A 21,560-nucleotide genomic window follows, 5' to 3' on the forward strand; every position below is an offset into this window, starting at 1 on the left:
TTTGTCAAGCCACAGCTTAAAAACCTCTAAAGATGGAGATTCCACCACCTCTCTAGGTAACCCATTCCAGTGTTTCACCACCCTCCTAGTGAAAAACTTTTTGCTAATGTCCAACCTAGACCTCCCGCTCTGCAACTTGAGACCATTGCTCCTTGTTCTGTCATCTGCCACCACCAAGAACAGCCTAGCCCCATCCTCCCTGGAACTCCCTTTCAGGTAGTTAAAGGCCGCTATCAAATCCCCCCTCATTCTTCTCTTTTGCAGACTAAACAAGCCCAGTTCCCTCAGCCTCTCCTCAACCTAACTTTGTAGGCTCAGCCTATATTGTTTCTCTCATAACCCATTCTTCTCCATCCCTTTCAAAGATAAATGTCCATTTACCTAGTCTGTGACTGAGACCCTGTTTGTAAAACATTCTGGTTTGAAATCCAAAGGTGACATAAATGGTTAAGAAAACAGGCTCCATGCTCTTTATCTTTCACTCTCCTGTAAGCAGTTAATTCACTATCCTTCAAACCTCTTGGCATGTGACATACGTCACCTCACATTCATATCATTTACATTAACTATGGCCAGTTTCCTGCAGGAAACCAGGGCATTGATCACTGGATTTTGTCTCAAATGATTTAGTTGTGTTGCTCTTACAACATTAGGAAGAGTTCAGATGAGAAGACTTTCCATCCATCAATATTCAGACACTTCTGTATCTTAACAGTTTACTTGCTCAGATTAAAACGTTTTATTAGAGGAAATGTTTAAGCAAAAAAACAATAAAGCAATAGTCAAGGTTCAAAAAGCACAGTAATACTGCATATCATCCCCGGATGCTGTGCGGGTGAATGTGGGGTGTAGTACAGTAGTAACCTATCCAGTTTTGTATTCTAGTTTTCCACTTTGTCTGGTCAACCACCACTAACATTTTGCCCAGTGTTCTCTTCAGGTTCACAGTTGTATCCAGTTCTTTCAGCAACAGATCAACCCCTATCATAGCTTGCCAGGCCAGCAGCATGGCATTTGGCAGTAAAATTAATGTTGGCTCTCTCCTTGCTATTTCAAAATGGAATACTGTGAGAACAATCTAGTGACGTTCTATGGTGGACCAGATTAAATAGATGGTGATGTTTGTGATGGGGTCTATTAGGTCCAGAGGCCCCCTGCTTGGAAGCCTTGCGATCCTAACACCTAAGAAGAGGAGACAAGGAAAAAACTGCAGGCACGCACACACTCGACCAGAGAGGCACTCGCGTGAAGTGAGTGCACCCCGTTACACCACTATTTTGTAGAGCCACGACAATTAACGTTACATTAAGATCCTGGTTTTCCTGTTCAAGTTAGTATTTGCTGTAGAAATGAAAAATAACTAAGAGTAAAAATAAGTTTGCTGTTAAATCGGAGGTTTGGCAGTGTAATTTGCCATGTTAGTAAGTGATCCACATTCAGCTGTATTAACCAGAAAGTGTCTATAGATGTTCAAAACCTTTAAAACCAAAATGTATACATTGATGTTGTAATGTGATATTTGGTTCTGGAAAATTTCTCATCTTATCTTTTAGGAACTCGGAATGACACCACTCTCTATCTTTCCTCTTACAGAGAGATATTAGTAAGGAAACTGTCACTCAAGTGTTTCCTATGTTTAGGCTCTTGATTGCAGGCAAGGTTGTTCGCACTGATCAAAGCACCTTCCTGAGCAGAGTTACAATTTAATATTCTGTCACTTGGAAGAATGCCTGCTATGCTCTCAGGTCAGGGTGTCATTGTTTGTTTTTTAAGCCCTGTACAATACAAATAGACTAGTTTAGACCAACTGAACTCCTCAGGTCTAGTCATGTATAAAGTTATTCATACTAAGTATTTGCAAGATTAGACACACGTATGCTTTTTGCATACAGCATATGTTAATATGAAGCTATTCACACAGGTAGTCCTATCATCTTAAACAAAGCTTTTAAGAAAAAAATCTAATGCTGGTAAAGTTTGATTTCCCTCATGACATTTAAAAAGTCAAATAAGTTGACAGCTAATAATATTGCAAGAGTTATGTTACACCTGGAAGATTGTTCATATTTATATGTTTTCCTGTGGCCCTGATTAGTTTTTACATGATAGTCTCAGAATCACAAAGGCTTGAAAGAATTCTGGATTTTAACTCTTGGCTAAAACTTCAAAATGCCTTTTAAGACAGTCTGGTTGCCAAAAATGTTCAGTTGCCTGCAGACTTTTTTAATATTGGCATCAGTAGAGGGCCCAAAACCAAAGAAGTGTTTAATATTTTGTAAACCAGTTCACTATTTTGAATGTTTTAGCCTTGCAATAAGAATAGCATATTGAATATGGATCCAGAGTTCTTCAATTTCAAGCGCTAATATTTAACACCACTGTACAAACACTTAGAATTGGATAACTAAGTGCCAAGATTTAGCAGAATCAATATTGTGTAATATATTAATCAAAAAACAATGAATTATGAAAAACAAATCTGGATTTGTTTAGACAATAAGCTTTTATAACTATACTCTCACAAATTGCTGGACACAACACATGCTGAAAATAGAAGTTCAGTTCTTATATTAATAGCAAAAATGTTCCAGTTAATACATACAATTAGATATCCCTATTTCATTCCAAGCATATGCTCAACGACCTTCACTTAAAAACATAAGAAGGGCCATACTGGCTCAGACCAATGGTCCATCTAGCCCAGTGTCCTGTCTTCTGCCCGGTGCCAGATGCTTCAGAGGGAATGAATAGAACAGGTAATCACCAAGTGATCCATCTAGCCTCATCCCATCATTTTAGAGAGACACAGAGATGCTAAGCACCTTGTATGAGGTCACACAGCAACTCGAGCACAGAGGTAGGAAGAGCACCCAGGTTTCCCGATTGTAATGAGCAGATTGTTTTCAGCAAACATGTCACTGGACAGGGAATAGCTTTCCTCTGCATGCCACGTTACCAGCAATAGACTAGGGATCAATACTAGCCCCTGACTCTTACTAAGAAAATAAAGCAGTTTCAGCCTACTAACTTATTTTCCATTATTTATCTGTAAGGCAATACAGGAAAAACTGAGTTCTGCTTGATGTTTTGAATAGCAAGTGGAATAGGGTCCATCTCTGCTAATGCAGGACTTCTCTGCAAATGAATTTCTGCTGATTTCTAATCTAGATATGATCTCTGGTGGAAGATCTCTTTCCACTGAGAGAGTTCTTCCTGTCAAGAAGTTTCCTGATATTCAGCCTAAATTTCTTATCTTAATTTTAATTCCATTATTCCTACTTGGAATCCCCTTTTAAGCCCTATGCAATTTTTAACTCCTTGATGTTTATCAATTAATTTTTTCCCCTCTGTACCAACTGTTCCTCCCCCTTCATATGGCAAGTTTTTATTTTTTCTGGAATTCAAAGCTTGGACAAAGCTACCTTAACCGTCTTCATTGACTAAAGCCCCAGTTCTGGAAGGCAACTTCAGCATCCCACCCTTTGCCTGTCAAACTCTTCCCCTATGTGTGTGTTCTTTCACTGACCAAGAGTACTTTACAAAGGAAAGATGTTTTTGTTATTTTATCCTGTGCTCACTGAATTTAGGTGACTGTAATTTTACCCTGCAACTTCAACTCCTATCCTCTGCCCATTAATCACAATCTAGCTTTTCGTACCCCTTCCATCTGGACTATGTACTTAGGAGAAAGTAAGACCACCCCCTGAATTTTTAGAGAACACAAAATCCAAAATTCACAGATACAGTATCTCCGTGCAGTCCTTTGAGCATTTCACTTTCTATTCCACAAGCAGTTCTATGGACTCTTAAAACCCTTGAGAACTCCTACTCTATGATAGAAGGTAGATCACCTTGATTGGGAGATGCAGTAGGGATCTGATTGTCCCAATTTCATAGGGTCACTGAATAAGTTTGATACACTGAAAAGACAAGGAGAGGATCCTGCTGAACAACAGGTTAGGTTATTTGTGGTAAAGAACTTCCCACCCATTTGAGGTTTCTTAGAGTGCAGGAAGAAGAACAAGTGTTGACTAGGGTTAAAATTTGCTTTCAAGTCTCAGCTGCATTTTCTACATGTCATTAGTAGCCTAAAACTGAATCAGGTCAGTCCTATATTTATGAACCCCAACTAGTGTAACTAAGGCTACATATTTTAAAGTAAGAAGAAAAAACTTCTTATGCATTGGCATGAGAGGTCTGTTACCTTATGATGTGTCACAAGATTCTTGACTTAATCACAAATTTCATTTTATTCAGAATTCTTGTGCAACATCTCATGGTATCTTGTGACATATCCCATGGTAACTCAGTAGCCAGTTCATGTTTTCATTGTACCTTTGTCCCTAAACTTAATTCACTGCTTTGTAAGAACAGAGAGGAAACTGTTGTATTTTTTTTTTTTAAATCTAGCATGCAGAACTTTGTTTTCCATGTCCAGTAATCTTAGAAAAACAAAATAAGTTGGTCACTCAGTGGATTTTTCCAAACTAGTAAAAGCTTTTTCTGCACACTTCTCAACCTGCTGAAGCCTAAACATGGGACAATGTACAAAAAAAAAATTCAAGAAACTTAATACTGTTAAGTTAGTTGTTTTCACTAAAAGAATTAATCCAAGTTTCATTATTTCTTATTTCGGAGGCTACTTAATAGTACTTTTTCAGGGTGCAATTTTGGGACTAAATTGAGTGTCATTCCTTGAGATGAGAGACCAATAAATAGGAGACTTTGGATGCGTTTCCATTTGGATAAAAGTGTCCTCCATTTTAAACAGGCTAGAGTATTAAAATGAGCATCATAAAACCAAATAGATATGCCTCTCAGATGTTCATTCGGACACTGCCTAGCACATTCTGCAGTTACTTACTCCTTCAATGTATGAAACTAACAGATTCCAAGCAGTGGAAAAAACAGGCCTACTATTTGCTTAAGTTCATTAGCCAGCTGCGACAATTGAACGTATCCTGGCAAGTATAAGATCTGATTGGGTTTCCATGATAACTTGGAACAAGCCAAGGATTGAAGTGTTAGTGGTTCTACTTTAACTTGCCTTCAAGGATATTAAAAATGAGACAGAATCTGTAATGATTTTGTATTCCTTAGTACTTGTAACAGTCTAAATTAAATCCATGATTATTAGAAAATTTAGAGTCAACTGAAATTCTAGTCCAATTCTCCCTCCTGCCCTTCCTGCTGGTACACTGATGTAAATCCAGAATGCCAGATTTACACTGGTGTAACAGAAACATTTGGCCCTTGGACCCATTCCTAAGTAGTCCAGGAGTGGTCCTGTTAAGACATGTTCTGGCCCCAAAATTCATATCTACTCTATTGCCCAGTATTGCAACCCTTACTCACTCTGGGCAGGGTTAGATTAAGGTAATCTGAGCCCTAGGCAAATCACATTGGCCCTCAATGGCTCTGCCCTCCACTTAGCAGAGATGGGACCCAGCTACCACTCAATGATTGCAGCAAGGGTTCAGTGCATCATACACCTGCCTAAAGGGGTAGGTATCTATTTGGAAAGATTGGTGGGTGGGCCCTGGTCACTCTTCTTTTCCTGCCACGCAGTCCTTCACTGGGGTGATATCATCTCTTTGAGGAGCAGAAGGGAGGCAGATGGAGTAAAGCAGGACACAACTAGATTTTAGCATCTTAACCTCTGAATACTCTTCAAAATATTAGCCCTGCTGATATGTAAAGTTCTCAGAGAAACTAATACAACGCATTGATTACCCCTTGCATAGAAAGTCATTTCCAAGAGACTGCAAACTGGATTCTTTGCTTGTATCAATAGTTCTCTGGTCAAAGAAGTGAGCTGCTATTGTTAGGTTTGTAGCAACATGCTCATCACCTCTTTGTAGAAAATGTGTGTGTTTTTTTGCAGGGAAGGGATGTGATCCTTGTGGGGGGATGGAGAGAGGACAACACATTTCCTCAATAGGCAAAAAGGCCAATTAATCCTATGACAGGCTGCACCTGGAAGAATCAGGGCTGTTAAGGTCTAATTGATGTTGAAGCCCAGCTCAGCAGGGGCAGGCTGAGCTAGTATAAAACCAGGAAGCAGAGCATAAGAAGGGGCAGCAAGGAGGAATGCTGTAGTTGCTTCTTAGAGGGGGGTGGTAGTAAGCCTTGGGATCCTGCCTGGGAATATAAACTCTGGCAAGAACCTGAGATGGGTCTCAGACCAGCCAAAAGCTAATCCCCCAATAAGCCAGGAGGAGGTACCCAAGTAGTGAGTAGTAAACCCTGTGAGGGGGTTGGCCTAAATTTAGAGTATGTTTGTTGGGTGTGTCTGGCTCACGCACTCTGTCTAAACTCCCTTGCAAATCTCCTCTGGTTGTTTAGGTGCTGGTGTTTTAAAACCCCCTGTTCTCCCTGAACTAGCCCTGCCCCTTCTCCAGGGAGCCTAAGGGGTTAGGGATCAAAGGATAGCACACTAGAACCTCAGGCTAGGCTGACAGCTCTCTTAATAACAGGTTAGCTGGCTCAGCACACAGCAATCCCTCCTGTTTACTAGCCAATGTAACCCCGCATGTGTTCACACACACACACACACACACACACACGTGTGCTTCTATAATCTTCCTTATGTCTACTCGGTTCCCAGATAATTTCCCAAGTTCTCCGTATGTTAAGAGTGAATGGCTTAAACGTGGTGCACATGCTAAATGTTTTCCTAACTAACTCTTTGTAACCCTATGCATAAACCTGTCAAACACCTCAACCCTGCTTGATTTGAAGTGAAGCTGGTTTAGTAATTAGACCCCCCCTTCCAGCTGGGAGGTACACAGATTTCTTTCCTGTTAGTTTCTCAGTAAGCTGGGAGGGCTGAGGTAAGGGAAGTGGGGTAGGATGGTAGTCTAAGGCAGCAGCCTCAAAAGCTTTTCTTCTCCTGGTTTTCTGTTAACTAGGTATAGTGAGATCTTTTTCCGCACAAGAGTGATCCCTTCAGCCTGTTAAACTACCATGGGAGAAACTGAGAGTGCCATTTGTCTGCAGCTGGAAGTGTTGTGGCAATGAATGGGCCTTGAGGATAGAGGTGCTAAAATAGGGCTAAAAGAGGAAGCATCTCCCCATGTGGTGTAAGCATGCAGGGTAAGAAATGCTATGCAGGTTATATAAATCCAGGTCCAAAACTTACTGCTGCTCTTGAATCTGGGAGTGCTATAGCAGTGGGCACTCTATTTTGGGAGTACCCAGCACCTCCAGTTGTCCACTCTTGGAGCTGATTCCCAGCTTTTGCAGACATACTCATGCTAGCTCTCATCAACCTAGCATGCTAAACATAGTAGTGCAGCTGCGCTAGCACGGGCAGTTGCAACTGGCAGTACAGGTTAGCCGGCCTGAGTACAAACCCACCTGGATTTTTGGTACAATTGCAGCAGCTAGATTTGCTGTACTTCATCAGTGGAATTTAGGGGGCTGGGGACAAAAAAAGCCAGCAGGATCTGGTATGAACTAGCTTTTACCCACTTTCTTATAGTCAGACCATCAGGGAAAGAGAGCTGCCCTTTCAAAAAGCAAAACCCAGAAGCCTACCTCTCTTGCACTCTCTCACCCTCTCCCCTCTGCTTCGTGACTCTCTAAATTTTGATTCATAGCTTAATAAAGCAAGACTTTCATGTGTGTTAGGGTAGCTAGGCATGTGCTCACTTCCAAACCTTAAAAAGACAGGCTGCTGGAAAATATAACCCTGGCAGGGCATCCAGCTATGTGTGAAAAGGGCACTTTACACCACCAAGAGACATTTACATTAACCTATACATGGACATGTTACAGGCTCCTTGCTGGGAAACTAGATGGGGGCGGGGTGGTTCATCCTGTGCAGAGCAACTGATGAACTGAGTCTCAGGCTGCTACTGGAAGGTGACACCCTTACTTTCCCCTGAGTACCATACTGGTTAGACCTAGGTACGGATCTGGATGGCCTATTCCTATGCAGCCTATTGTGGGCATGGGGTTGGTTGTCCAAGCCTGTTAGGGGCCTATTCCAATAACTCCCCTCTGCCCCTTGTCCTTATTGGCAGCCTGGGTCTCAAGCAAAGGTTATACCAGCAGTTTTGTTTTTCCATTTTCTACCTCGTTGCTGCTTTTCACAAGTCCCATCCCAAGTGGGATTACAATATGTTGTAGTGTGGAGAGATCCCCAACAGGGTTCAGGTCCCTATTGTCCCAAGTGTTGTATGCACACGCATAATTAAAAATCTTCACTCACTCAGGGCTACAAGTTTAACCTTTCTGTTAAACCTGGATTTCCTCACTTCAAACCAAGATGTGGTGTGTGTTGGAGCTGGGGGCTAGATAAGGTACCGAGAAGCCAATCACAACTAGGTGGAGCTAAAAGGAAATCTGGGAGGTTTCTTTTTAAGTATTGAAGAAATGAGCTCTGATTTAGAGCTTTCTTTTGTGTCAAGGAAGCCCTGGTGTGTACACTTGCCCCACAGGGTGGGACAGTCTCCACTTTTACTCTACCATAAAACACATTAGGAGGAATTTGAACTACTTAGCTGGACAGAATATTCTCCTGCTCCAGAGAGCTTTCATATAAAGGGAAATACTGAAAACTTATCCTGGGAAGGAAGAAAACTAAGTATCTCAAGAACCTCTTGACATTTGAGTATTATTACTTTCTGCCTGGGAGCCCTCCATAGTCATGAACCTGGATCCCATAACACCGTATCCTTTACCTCAGATATTTCCTCAGCTTCAAAAATTACCTTTGATTTTTAGAATGCCAGTAGCACTCAGAGACCCCACTCAGAATCAGGCCTTATTATTTTTGCCAGTAAGGGGCAAATATTTCATACAGGAAAGCCCATGCAAAGGCCAGTTGACTACAATAAGATTTACATAAGCAAAATGATCCAGGATATAGCTCCAAATGGCTCATCCATCTCAAGTAATATCTGAAAGATCCTATATTGTCCACTCAGAATGCTAAGCTACCTTGAATCTGTCAAGAACAATACTGTACTAAAGATTAGCGTCTGTCTGGCAAGGTAATTAAGTAAGCAGCTTGAATCTCTATCACGGTTCATTACTTGCATGTACATTTATATCCGTATATGGAATAGACGGAAACCTGAGGTGGAGGAAGTTAGCGGTGTTACAACTGTTCCAGTGAGGTGCTTGCCACCCTCAATTTCAGAGGGCATTGACGATGACTCTTCCCTATGTATGGAGTCCCTTGTGACACTTGAGTCCTGTTTTTAAAAAAAACCTAAACTCTCTCGCCTCTTCAGCAGAGAATGTTGCTCAGCACTAGCACATGCCTCTTTGTGCTCAAAATGGAGTCACGTGCCTTTGTGAAGAAGCTGAGGAGCTAGTTTTTAACAGGGCATGCCATAGGGAATGAGATCAGTTTGAGTGATTAGTGCCCCAGCCAAACCTTGTTCAAAAGAGTCTAGCAGTAGCATAAGAATTGTACTATAGTTCTCAGTTCCTCATGGGGCCTGACTGTAACTTTCCCAGTGCCAATCTCCTGCAAAACACTGCTGACTTCTGCGCTTTTGAGAGTGCGTGTGGAATGAGCTTAACTATATGCTTAGGGCCTGAAAAGGACACCTCCGTCCTGATAGATATTCTATACTATTTCAGTATGTGACTGTGGTGCTAGCAGGGTTCCTGGGGTTGCAAGGCACTTCGCTACCACCTGCCCTTAGTGTGAGAGAGTTTTGTCTGTGCCGGCTGGGGGTCAGCTCCCCAACTCCATGGGCATCATAGGCACTGCCCTCTAGGCCTATACAGGGGACTTTCTCTCTGCAGGTTAGTGATAAGCGCATTCTAACCCCTGAGCATCTCCTTGGAGTGTCCAACCCCTGTTCATGCAGTATTCACGGATTTGCTTCTACCCGTGAAACAGCACACCCTTGCTTAACGGTTTCACCTCAGATGACTGCTCCATGTAATGCACATCACTTACACAGGTTTACAGTCAAAAACAAGTAAAAGTTTGTTACACAAAACGTAGATTCAAGTGATGGCAAGTAGAAGCATCACATGGTTACATGTGAAATAGAACCACAACATGCATTCTTGAACCTAGGCTGACTTAACTAGATACTTTCGTGTCTTACAGAACGTTGCTCTCCCCAGAGTCCTTCCAGTGTGTTATAGTCAGGCTTGGCTGTAACCTTCTGTTCATAAGACAAACACACTGTTAGCTTAGTGAAGGATCCAGGGTGTACCTCTGCAGCCCCAGATAGACCCCCAACAATCTATTGTCTTTACTTGTACATAGTGATCTCCCCTGCAGGTTGTTTTTTTTCCCCCTGTAAATTTGCTCTTGAAGATTTCACAATCTCTTGATTAGCATTTGGCTCAGTATGCCAACAGGCATCTGCTGTGAGATGTGCAATGTCCAACACATGCTACCAGACAGAGATAAGCATCTCTCACCTCCTGTCCGAGAGGTGTCACTGCCTGGTTACCTGCCTTAACATAATTTTCAGGACAGACAACTCTTTAATTATCCATATATGCATTTTGCAGTGATTATGATGGCTAGTGGGCTACTGGCTCTCAGCACAGACCTCACGTGCCAGCCATTAGTGAATTATGCATCTATCCAACCCTGGGAATCCCTGTAAAATTCTATGCACCCTCTGTGCCCTCTGCAAGTTGGCACGCAGATGTTCCTGGGTTACATATACATGGAAATCTCTTTTTGATCAAGTTGGGCAAAACTAATTGTTTTTAACTGTAATGAGGTCCAAAATCACTACTACTTTATTTTTTTTCAAACAGATTTCTTCAGTGCGCAAACAACCTATTTTGCAAGGACAAAACAAGTTCTACTAGGTACTTTAGTTCTATGGCAGGTCAGTCAGGTTATACCGCTGTTTGCTTTAAGTAGTACCCCCCATAGGCTTTAAGATTCTTCTCTTGGATTCAAGTGACCCACAGGACTCTAAATTTCTTCCTGTCTTTTGAAAGAAATCAAATAAGTTATTTCTGCTCCTGAAACTTACAGTCCCACTGATTATTATATAAAGAGCACACAAAAAAAGTATGTTTTCAGAAATTGAAATTTGAATTGTATAGGTGTGTAATCAATATGAGTGTTGGTACCTAAAACTGATCGCGAACACAAACAACCATCTCAAAGCAACTGTAGAATTTCTTAGGTTTCAATTTTTGGGGAGTGGTCTTCTCCAATTTTGAAGGTGCTCCAAAGATTCCCTTATATCTTGCCCCTTGGTCACCAGGTCTCACGAAGAAGAATATGGGACTCTTTGGAACCAGCTGGCAAAGTTGTCTTTCTAGTACTGAGGCGTGAGAGTTTCACTGAAGCTGGAGCAGGGAAGTTGTGGAGTAACTGTAACTCCCCAAAACCTCCAGAAAAGCCTTGTGGGTGCCAGTTCATGAAGGGAGTGACTTAATCCATGCATGTCCTGGTCCCCCTCCTTCCCAGCCAGTGCGTGGCCACTTTTTGGGGCATGACTGGTCCCCCTTTCAGAATTTCCCCAATGCAAAGTGTCAAGACTTTGTTCCAGCAGGTCCCGCCAGCAGCATCTATATTGGCAGAAGCCTGGGGTCAGCCTGGCCCAGTGAACTCTCTCCAGAATACTACTGACAAGGCTGAGCAAACTACTTCTGTCACACTAATTCTAGACATAATAGTATATTTGTAAGAGCACAGCTCCACAAGTGAGCTCTGCTGAACAGAGACTGCAGTTTATTCAAGCTATTAGCCAGATGCACTAGAACAGCTGGTGTGATTTATGCTGTTCCAACTAATGAGCCAAAAAGCAAAGGCAGAAGTCTATCTTCCTAGATTAAGCAAAATGCATTTAATTCAGTTGAAGAGAAAGCAGATGCAATTGTTTTAACTTTGGCAGACCTAGGTATATTGGTAGCTACCTAATATGTCATTCACACTTATACAATTTTCACTGTTTTGATTTTTGGCAATAATTAGACACTGTCTACAGAAGTAGTGAAAAGTTTCACGCTCAGCTAATGCAGAGTTTACACCTAAACTGCCAAGCCCAAGGGTGATAAATACTTCTTACCTGCAAAGCACTCAGCCAGAAATTGAGGCAAGCAGATTCTTCCATTGCTAATATTTTATTCCACAGTAATCCTGTCAGGGCCAGGAGTTACTGTAGCATATGATTGGAATTAAAGTTCAATTTAGAATAAGCAGCTTTATTCTGTGAGGTCATGTCTCTAATCTTGATTTTGAACTGTGCAAATGGAGTTAAACTTATGGCTGTCATGAGGACTTTGTTAATCGATTAAGTTAGGATGATACTGAATAAGCTAGCCTACTTCCTTTCACTACTTCTTCCCTGTACAGCTGAGCACATACATAATGTTTCAGCCAAGATGCAAATGTTCAGATACCACTTTGCTTTCCCTACTACTAGGTGTGACTATCTTGTTTCATCATACAGACTGTCTTGTCTGTAGCAGGACACAGCAATACTCCTATATCCTCAGCTCAGCCAGTAAGATTTGTTTTTAAAAGAATGAACATCTAAAACTGAACTCTTCATGCTGAAAGTAGCCATCTACAGTATATGTACAGTAGTACAAAAGTCAGTTTGAAATTACTGGGGGAGGTTTCTGGATATTGAACATTGGATGCACAATGCCTTTTTGATGTAGCACTTAATGGGGAATGTATCCCTTTTCCTGAATTGCTTCTGAAATAAAGGGGTTATAGATCTGAAATGAAGAGTGCATTGATATCAGTGGCTCTAAGTCACCCTACTATCTGTAGTGAGATGTTTCAAGTCCTTAAAGGGAGATTTTGATGTAGCCTAGAAGAGGCAACTGACTATCTAGCACATCTTCTCCAGTTTCCTTCATCACATTTAGAGTAAAACAAGTTTGCTGATCTGATTGGCCAAATTGATTTATTTTAATAGACAAGATATTTGTAGATCAGCTTAACTCAGTAGAAAGGTTTTCACCTTTAAATCCCATAGGACTTTTCCATGGGATAGAGGTATTGAATCTGTCCATGATGTTGACTCATGAGTCTCTTAACTTTGTTCCTAGCCCAGGACAGATAATCCCTATTATAGCTGTCAGGCACTCTGGAAGCTTCCCTGTATACAGATTCAGTGCTCCTCATTGGAGAGCTGCAATAGTATTACATTTTCAGTCTTGGACATAACTAGTTGCACTTGTATATCCTATTATTTATTTGTATTACATAGTACCTAGGAACTAAGACACCATTTTGCTAGAACCTATGAAGAAGAACCCATGTTTTCTCCCATTCCTGCTCTTTTCTTTGACCTGTATAGCTACAAATATAGTATCTTGTTAATTTAAAAACATGCATATTTTCTTCACTAACGTTACTAAAATGAAGTAAAAAAAACTATGCAGGAATGAAGTTACTTCACCAGTGGAAATTCCTTATTGTGGTGTCTTAAATTTTCCTCTTTTCCTCCAAAGAGATCAATCTGATTACTGCAAAGTGCTGCATTCCCTTCCATTTTGAAATTTAGTTCTCTTACAGTATTTTTCAAGCAAGGTAGTACAGGACCCAGGAGCAACTGGAAGATTTGTCCCATGCCAAATCATCATATTTCATATCTTGTCCCCACAAAGAAGCATCAGCTGCTAGCTTGTGCCACCACCCTTTTAATTAAGATAAGGGTTTTTTTAATTGAACCAGATAGTCTCATGAAGATTGCCAGCCAATTTAAAGCTCATATCTAACCACCAACAATAGGCTGTGTGGTATTTTGAGGCATGAATGAAAATTTGATGCAAGCCGACAAATACAAGTTACCTAAGGTGACCAAATAGAGGTCCTTACTGGACATTGCAGTCTCAGTTCTAAGTGGCTATGGAAACAGCACTGTAGATGAGGCAGACTGACACTGATAAATCTAGCAAAAGCGTCTCTTAAGGAGGAATTTGTTCACTCTGGGTTCCTATGTGTGCCCCATCACTGTAGTGTCTGAGCACTTCCCACACCCTAACAGATGTGAGGGCAGACTCACACTAGCTTTAGACAGTAGAGACAACAAACAAGGGTATGGAAGTGTGAGTGGATGGCAACAGAAGGAGCTGTGAAGCAGGAGTCCCTGCCAGGGCAATGGGGAGTACAACGGGCACTACGTAGAGCTGATGCAGGCATATGCAGAATTGTGTCAATCATTGGGGAGCACCTTTCAGTGAGTGGAGCCAGCTGTGTGTGGGTTTCAGTGGTAGCAGTGATCTGACCAGTGGATTAGGAAGAGTTTAGCTGCCGAGTTCTGGACTACCAGCATTATCTAGTTGCCCTCAGTGGTGACCTGTGTGTGTGTCTGCAGAACCACTGCCTCTTTCATCAAGGCTTTATGCTGTCAGGAAATACACTGCCAAACTGCAGATCTGTGAATCAGCACTTCTTTACTGCCTACAAGATTCTCCTAGATGAGCAGAGGAAGGATGTCACTAGCAGTGTACTATCTACTCTATCATCCACAAGTGGCATACTTATTCACCTAGAGTATATTGGTGGTTATTGTTCAGTTAGCACAGTGGTTTTCAACCTGTGGTCCGTGGACCCCTGAAGGTCCACAGACTGTCTAAGATTTCCGAAGGGGTCCGCATCGCCATTCAACATTTTTTAGGGGTCCGCAAATGACAAAAGGTTGAAAACCACTGAGTTACCACAATAGAGCACAAGCGCAACTTGGCATTCAGCCAGCATTGTGCAATGATGAATACCTTTTCCATACTTTGGTATCCCGAGCAACAAAGCTAGAATTAAGTGCACAGAGTGATGTAAAAGGCATCAGCAGCTCTTCATTCCAAATTCTTTCCTAGTCTCAAATCTTCATCTTACTCTGCATAAAAATGTCAGCTTCTGGCTAACTTTATAATAATGAATGTTTATAGGGATTTAAAATGCATCTTTCAGATACATACTGCTTCTGTTCCCATTTTGACTGGTGGGGAAACCTACAATTGTAGCATTCCTTTGTTTGGTATTTCATTTGGCATGAAAACACTGCATTCTTACTGGCACTCATAAGGCAAGTCCAAAGATAGCACACTAGCATCTGGTTTATTCCCCGTTCAGATTCATAGATCTACTACACTGTACATATTAATGCCACATTCCATCTCTGAAGACACTTGTCCTGTTAGACTGCTATTGGCCCAAGACAGTCCACAATGTCTTACTTCTTCTGACTGCAGCACCTGCCTGACCCAATTGGACAGCAGAACCTCTGAAGCCAGAGCTGGAAGTCGGGCAGTTCCAGAAGATACATTACAAATATTTTGTTTGGCAAACTGACAGGCAATTCATTAGGCAGGTGTCCAGTCCTGTTCTGTATAGCTGTCACACTGATGCTGGCTGACAAGTCTGAAAGTGAATTTAACATGCTGGTTTTCATTGTTGATGGAGATTGAGAATAAGGTTCTGGAGTTTCAATCCCATTTAGGAAGATCTGGCATGTATTTTTCCTGCCATTTCACAGGAGCATCTGGTATTCTCTGAAGTCATAGCCATATCTATCTAATCAGATGTTTCAGGGAACCCAGGCTGCAATTAGCATCTACAAAATGCAGAAGGAGCTTCTTTCAAAGCCACACTTAAGTGTGCATCTCTTAAATGTTAATCAAATTTTTGAGAGAGAAGCCTCTAAAAACCCAATGAACAAGCGGTTTCTATCAGCTGCATATTAATGAATGCCCCTAACTCAACATGTGGAAAGATACTGCAACACATTGTTAAACAATCTGTATGCAAGTAGAGGATAAGGAATAGCCAGCATGCATTTTGTCAAGAATAAATTATGCTAAACCAACTTAAGTTCCTTCTTAACAGAGTTACTGGCCCAGTGGATGCGGGGAAGGGACAGCAGATGTGATATCTTGATTATTAATAAGGCTCATAAGGCACCTAGGGAAATGGGGTCTAGATGAAGTTACTATAAGATGAGTGCACAACTTGTTGAAACACCATACTGAAACAGTAGCTATCAATGGATTTCTGTTACACTGGGTATCTAGTAAGGTCCCGCAGGGGCCAGGGGTCCAGTACTAGTCAAAATGTTCATTAATGACTTGGGCAATAGAGTGGAGAATATACTTATAAAATTTGCAGATGACACCAAGGGGACAGGGGTTGCAAACACTTTGGAAGAGAGGGTTAGAATTCAAAACAACTTTGACAAATTGGCGAATTAGTCTGAATTCAACAAAATGACATTCAATAGCGACAAGTGCAAAGTACTTCATTTAGGAAGGCGAAATCAACTTCACGGCTATAAAATGGGGAATAACTGACAAGGTGGTAGTACTGCTGGGAAGGATCTCCAGGTAATAGTGGATCACAAATTGAATGAGTCAACATTCAATATGATACTGTTGTGAAAAAGGCTAATATTCTGGGGTGTATTGTATGTAAGACACAGGAAGTAACTGTTCCTCTTTACTCCGCACTGGTGAGGCCTCCGCTAGAGTACTGTGTCCAGTTCTGGGTGCCACACTTCACTAAAGATGTAGACAAATTGGAGAGAGTCCAGAGGATAGCAACAATAAAAAGATTTAGAAAATCTGACCTATGAGGAAAGGTTAAAAAAACCTGCTCATGTTTAGTCTTGAGAAGTCTCAAGAGACCTGACAACAGCCTTCAAATATATGAAGAGCCATTATAAAGAGGCCTGTGATCAGTTGTTCTCTGTCCAGTGAAGGCAGGACAAGAAGTAATGGCCTTAATCTACAGCAAGAGAGACTTAGGTTAGATATCAGGAAAAACAAGAATATAGGTAGTTAAGCTCTAGAATAGCCTTCCAAGGGAGGTTGTGGAATCCCCATCTTTGGAGGCTTTTAAGAACATGTCGGACAAACACCTGACAGGGATGGTCTAGATCAGTGTTTCTTAACCTGGGGTTTTAGAGGGGTTGCAAGTGCAGATTTGGTATTGGGGGTGGCAAGAAAGGCAATTGCCTGGAGCCACAGGGGTGCCATGAAACTACATTACATGCCTCAGCCCCGTGGGGGTGGGACTCAGGCTTCAGGGGTACAGTAGTTTGGAAAGGTTAAGAACCATTTACTTGGTCCTGTCTCAGCAGGGGTGGGCTGCACTTGATGACTTCTCAAGATTCTATTGTTCTAAATTCAAAATTTCTTATTGGCAACATGCACAGAGAGAGTTATTAGCAGCCAGAGTGTTACCCAGCTGAACTGAGGAGAGCTATGGAGCATTCTTAGTAGATATTTCCAAACAAGACAACCTCTAAAATTTAGTATGCAGTGTTATGAGCAACATGAATTAGTCAAGAGTCCCTGAATCTGGCAAGCAGTCCCTCTGAAGGAGATAGGACAGCACATCTGGAAAAAGGCACCAGCATGCAGCTCTAGGAAGGTGGCAGGCTTTTAAAAACTATAGTCTAGTTCAAGAGGAAAAAACACAACACCAGCAAGAATTTCATAAGCCAAAAATCTGTACTGAATTATGTTTTAATATTTTGTTCTTCCACTAGGGGGGCACAGTAGTCAAGATCAGCCAGGGCTTTCGCTGAAGTATGAACAAAACCCCACAATAAACGGCATACAAAGAGACTATCCCAGAAAAACTTTACAATTGTATTGCCCAGACTTTGTTACTTGAAGTAGAGTGAATGTCAAGTTTCTCCTCCCCTCCCAAGTTCTTCCTGAATTTTGAAGGGCTGAGCAGTATCTTCTGATGAAGACTTTTAAAAACATTTTTTTTTAAAAGACTCAGATTTCAAAGGCAAGGTAGTTTGACAGAGAAACTCAAAGCTTTCCGAAGCGCTGCCCAATCCTCCAGGGACGTGAATAGTTTTCACGACTCTCTTAGGCAGTTCCAGAGAAGGGCAACACCCCTTGAAGTGCCGACTTTAGAAAGACCAGCTCAGCAACAAAAGCCTAAATCAAATGTACTTGTGGATGTGCCCGTGCTGGAAATTACAAAAATGTTTGTTCTAAACAAACCCCTGCGTGCCTGATCTCTCCCTGTCTGCTGGAAAAGCAACGCCTCGCCCTCCAGCAGGGTAGAGATCCCCCTTCATCTCCCCCTCCACCAGATTCCAGCTGGTAGCCAGCAACCGCAGCAGCCCTGCTTGCAAAACCTTTGATCTGCAGATAAAATGCAACCCCCCACCCCTCCCCAACCACTGAGGCTACTCACGGGCTGATTGTGGGCTAAGGAGTTGCCCAGAGCTTTGAGCAGGGAGAGGGTGGCGAGCAGTGCAGATCCGAGGGGATGATGCTGCGGGACTCCGGGTTGTTTTGAAGGTCTGACTGGCTCTCTCCCGCCCTTCCTCCTGGATGAATGATGTCAGAAGCAAACTGGGTGTGGAAAGAAAATAATTTTCAAAAGTGCCTCTCAACTGCCTGGAAATGCAGGGGTAAGGGAGAAACCTGGAACAAACTTTTTCCCGCCTGTTTGACTCTCCAGTCCTCCCACACCCACCCGCACAGGAGTTAGGACTGGAGTCACTTTCCTGAGCGTTAATGGTTAGGATCTGCTTCCAAACGCTTTGCATTGGGGAGTCACTGACAGCTCCTGAAACTAGAAATTCTAGTTCTGTCTCCACTGAGATTTGCAGGTTTTCTCCCCGCGCCTTTTTTTTTTTAAATTGCCAGCCTAATAAACAGGCTTTGTCGAAGAGGGAAGAGAAAGGCGGTGGGATGCTAAAATAGTCATCCATGAGAACAGGGAGGGCGCACAAAGGGTCCTAGGTTTGCCTTTAAAAAAACAACCTAAGGAAAAGAGCTGCAGAATTTAGAAATCAGTCAGTTTGTTTCTGCAGTTTAATGCAGTGGTTCTCAACCAGGAGTGAGTGTACCAGGGGAGGTGCACAGAGGTCTTCCAGAGGGTACATCAACTCATCTAGGTATTTGCCTATTTTTACAACAGGCTACATAAACACCAGTGAAGTTGGCCCAAACTAAAATTGCATATAATGACTTGTTTATACTTCTCTATGTACTATGCACTGAAATGTAAGTACAATATTTATATGACTCATTTATGCTTCTCTATATACTATGCACTGAAATGTAAGTACAATATTTATATTCCAATCAATTTATTTTATAATTAATGGTAAAAACGAGACAGTAAGCAACTTTTCAGTAATAGCGTGCTGTGCCACTTTTGTATTTTTATGTCTCATTTTGTAAGCAAGTAGTTTTTTTTAAGTGAGATGAAACTTGGGATACGCAAGACAAATCAGACTCCTACAAGGGGTACAGTACTCTGGAAAGGTTGAGAGGCACTGGTTTATTGGACCCAGTTTAGACCCAGGGCTGGATCAAGGCAACATTGAGACCCATGGCCCTGCACCACAGAACCAACCCCTTGGTGGTGGAAGTTGTGGCAGGGTTCACTCATGCAGAAGTCACTGTAGTGCAGCCTACACCCCTCTTTGCATGCAGTGTAGTTGTAGCTGTGTCCGTCCCGGAATATTAGAGAGACAAGGTGTGTGGGGTAGTATCTTTCTGTTGGACCCTCTTCTGTTGGTGAGATGGACAAGCTTTCAGCCCACACAGAACTTTTCTTCAGGTCTGAGAAAGGTGCGCCTCGCATCACAGAGAAATGCAAGATGGAGCAGATTGCTTAGCACGCTCGACACTAAAAATCACAGACTAAACAGACACTCGATTTATGGTTTATTACAGCTCACTAACCCTCCTCTTTTTGTTCTATGCCAACAGAGGTGTTAATGGGCCACTTCACCTTGACTGGTCCCTTACAATATGTGCTAACTACTTATGCTAAACCATCTGTTCCTCCTTGTGTGCATTTTGCTGGGACTGGGAGTCCCTTTCCCAGACTGGAAGAGCTCTGTGTAGTTCGGAAGCTTGTCTCTCTCCACAGAGACATTGGTCCAATAAAAGGTGTTACCTCACCCACCTTGCACCACTCCTTTTGGTTAGACTGGGGGTGCCCACGCTCAATGCACCCTCTCCAGAGCACTTCTCCTTGTCTCCATCTAGGCTGGGGTCTTTGCATACGAAGGGAGGACTCAGGCCTCACCCTCCTAAGTGAAGAACTGTATTCCCACCATCTTAACAGCTAAAGGTGTGGGTTGTGGGGAGGGGGGCCGGGTTGATGCCAGTCTAGCAAAGGCAGCAGTAAGGCTCCCTCCAGCAGTCCTCTGCTGGTCTGACTGATGTCAGCTGACTGGGTCTCCCCAGGCACCTGTTATAAGAAGGGCGGGGGAAGTAGTATTTTCCCAGTATGGCATGAATGAATGCTTGAGCCGAGCTCCAACACCTGTGTGCACACTCTGCCTGCCCCTCTAGTCACATGTGCAGCTAAAGGCGCAGAAGGAATGGGAGAGGCTGTGCTCTTAGGTTTCAAGCAATTGATTGCCCAGAGAGAGAGTGGGGGGGGGGCGAGCTGGAAGAACACCAGAAAGGGGCTACGCGGGAGCTCCTCCCTGCCCCCAGCTGAGAGGTGCTGGAGCAGCAGCAGTTGAGAAGGGTGTCTCCTGGCTAGTCTCTCTCTAGCCGCAAGTTGTGGCAGGAGGGACTGGGAGAGCCCCTCCCTGGCATGTGAAGCAACAGCAAGTAAAGGCATGCCTCAGGGCCCATCTCAGGGCAGCCCAGCAGGAAGTAAAACCTGTCCTGGGCAGGAGGCAATGCAGAGCTCCCGGGGGCAGGCACTGCTGAGTGTTGTATCTGCTGCCAGCGGGGTGAGCAACTGCACAGCAAAGCTACAACTTGCAAGATAACCCAGTGAGCTGTCAGCCTCCTCCCTCTACCTGACCTGAGGTGAGGGCCCTGGGTGAAGGAGCTGCAGCTGCCTCTATAGCAGAGAGCTCCCCTAGGCTGAGTGGTGTCAGCTGCTTCCACCCCCAACTCCCTGAGGGAGGAGGAAAAAGGAGCTGACATGGCACTGGTCCATGGTTGTCTTGTATAACATCATAGGACCAGTGTACTCATTTACACTCTTGCTTCCTCACCCTACTGATATAGGGTGTAAGTCAGGTTGCAGTCCAGCCCACACAGTGGGGTTAAAGCACAGCTCTGTTATACTACCTTGTGCCTCTGGGGCAATACATTCCCAAGTAGTATCTTTCATTGGACAAACTTCTGTTGGTGAGAAAGACGAGCTCTTCTTCAGGTCCTTGAAAGCTCCTCTCTCTCGCCAACAGAAGTTGATCCAATAAAAGAAATCACTTCACCCACCTTGTGTGTCTCATACCCTGGGCCCAACGCAGCTCCACCAACAGTGCATACATGGATACCATTCTTTCAAAAATGGAAGCATCCTACATACATTTACATACATATGTATCCTGCATACATTTAACTGGAAGTTAAAATGCCCATGTGCTATCCCCAGCTCTGTTACTTCTCTGCAGCCTATGGGGAAGACACTTACTTTACTCTCCATATCTTATTCACAGTATTGTTCACAGTTAAAATGGCCTAAACCTCTCTATCAGCATTTAGGATTTGTTCCTTGGCTCAGTCAGATAGCCACCAAAAAATGTCCTAATTCTGATGTGTCTATTCAAGTGTCCCACTAAATATGTGGCAGTTGTCGTGCCTCCAGTCAGAGCAGCTCCAGGTACATTACTGGTAGGGAAATGTATCTCCAGTGTACTGGTGGAGACAGT

General features: G+C 42.8%; 1 protein-coding gene across 1 annotated transcript in view; it reads right to left on the bottom strand.

The window, feature by feature from the left end:
- EMP2 (epithelial membrane protein 2) overlaps window positions 1-18,235 on the bottom strand; it is a 34,666-nt gene extending 16,431 nt beyond the window's left edge. Inside the window, exon 1 of the mRNA XM_067551300.1 lies at window positions 18,116-18,235. The gene's annotated coding sequence lies outside the window, so the exon portion shown is untranslated. The remainder of the gene's footprint in view (window positions 1-18,115) is intronic.
- Between the last annotated feature and the right edge of the window lie 3,325 nt (window positions 18,236-21,560).

The sequence above is a fragment of the Emydura macquarii genome, unplaced genomic scaffold (assembly GCF_026122565.2).
Source record: "Emydura macquarii macquarii isolate MOO-44397 ecotype Brisbane River unplaced genomic scaffold, CSIRO-AGI_Emac_v2 contig_1348, whole genome shotgun sequence".
In the NCBI taxonomy this organism is placed as follows: domain Eukaryota; kingdom Metazoa; phylum Chordata; order Testudines; family Chelidae; genus Emydura; species Emydura macquarii.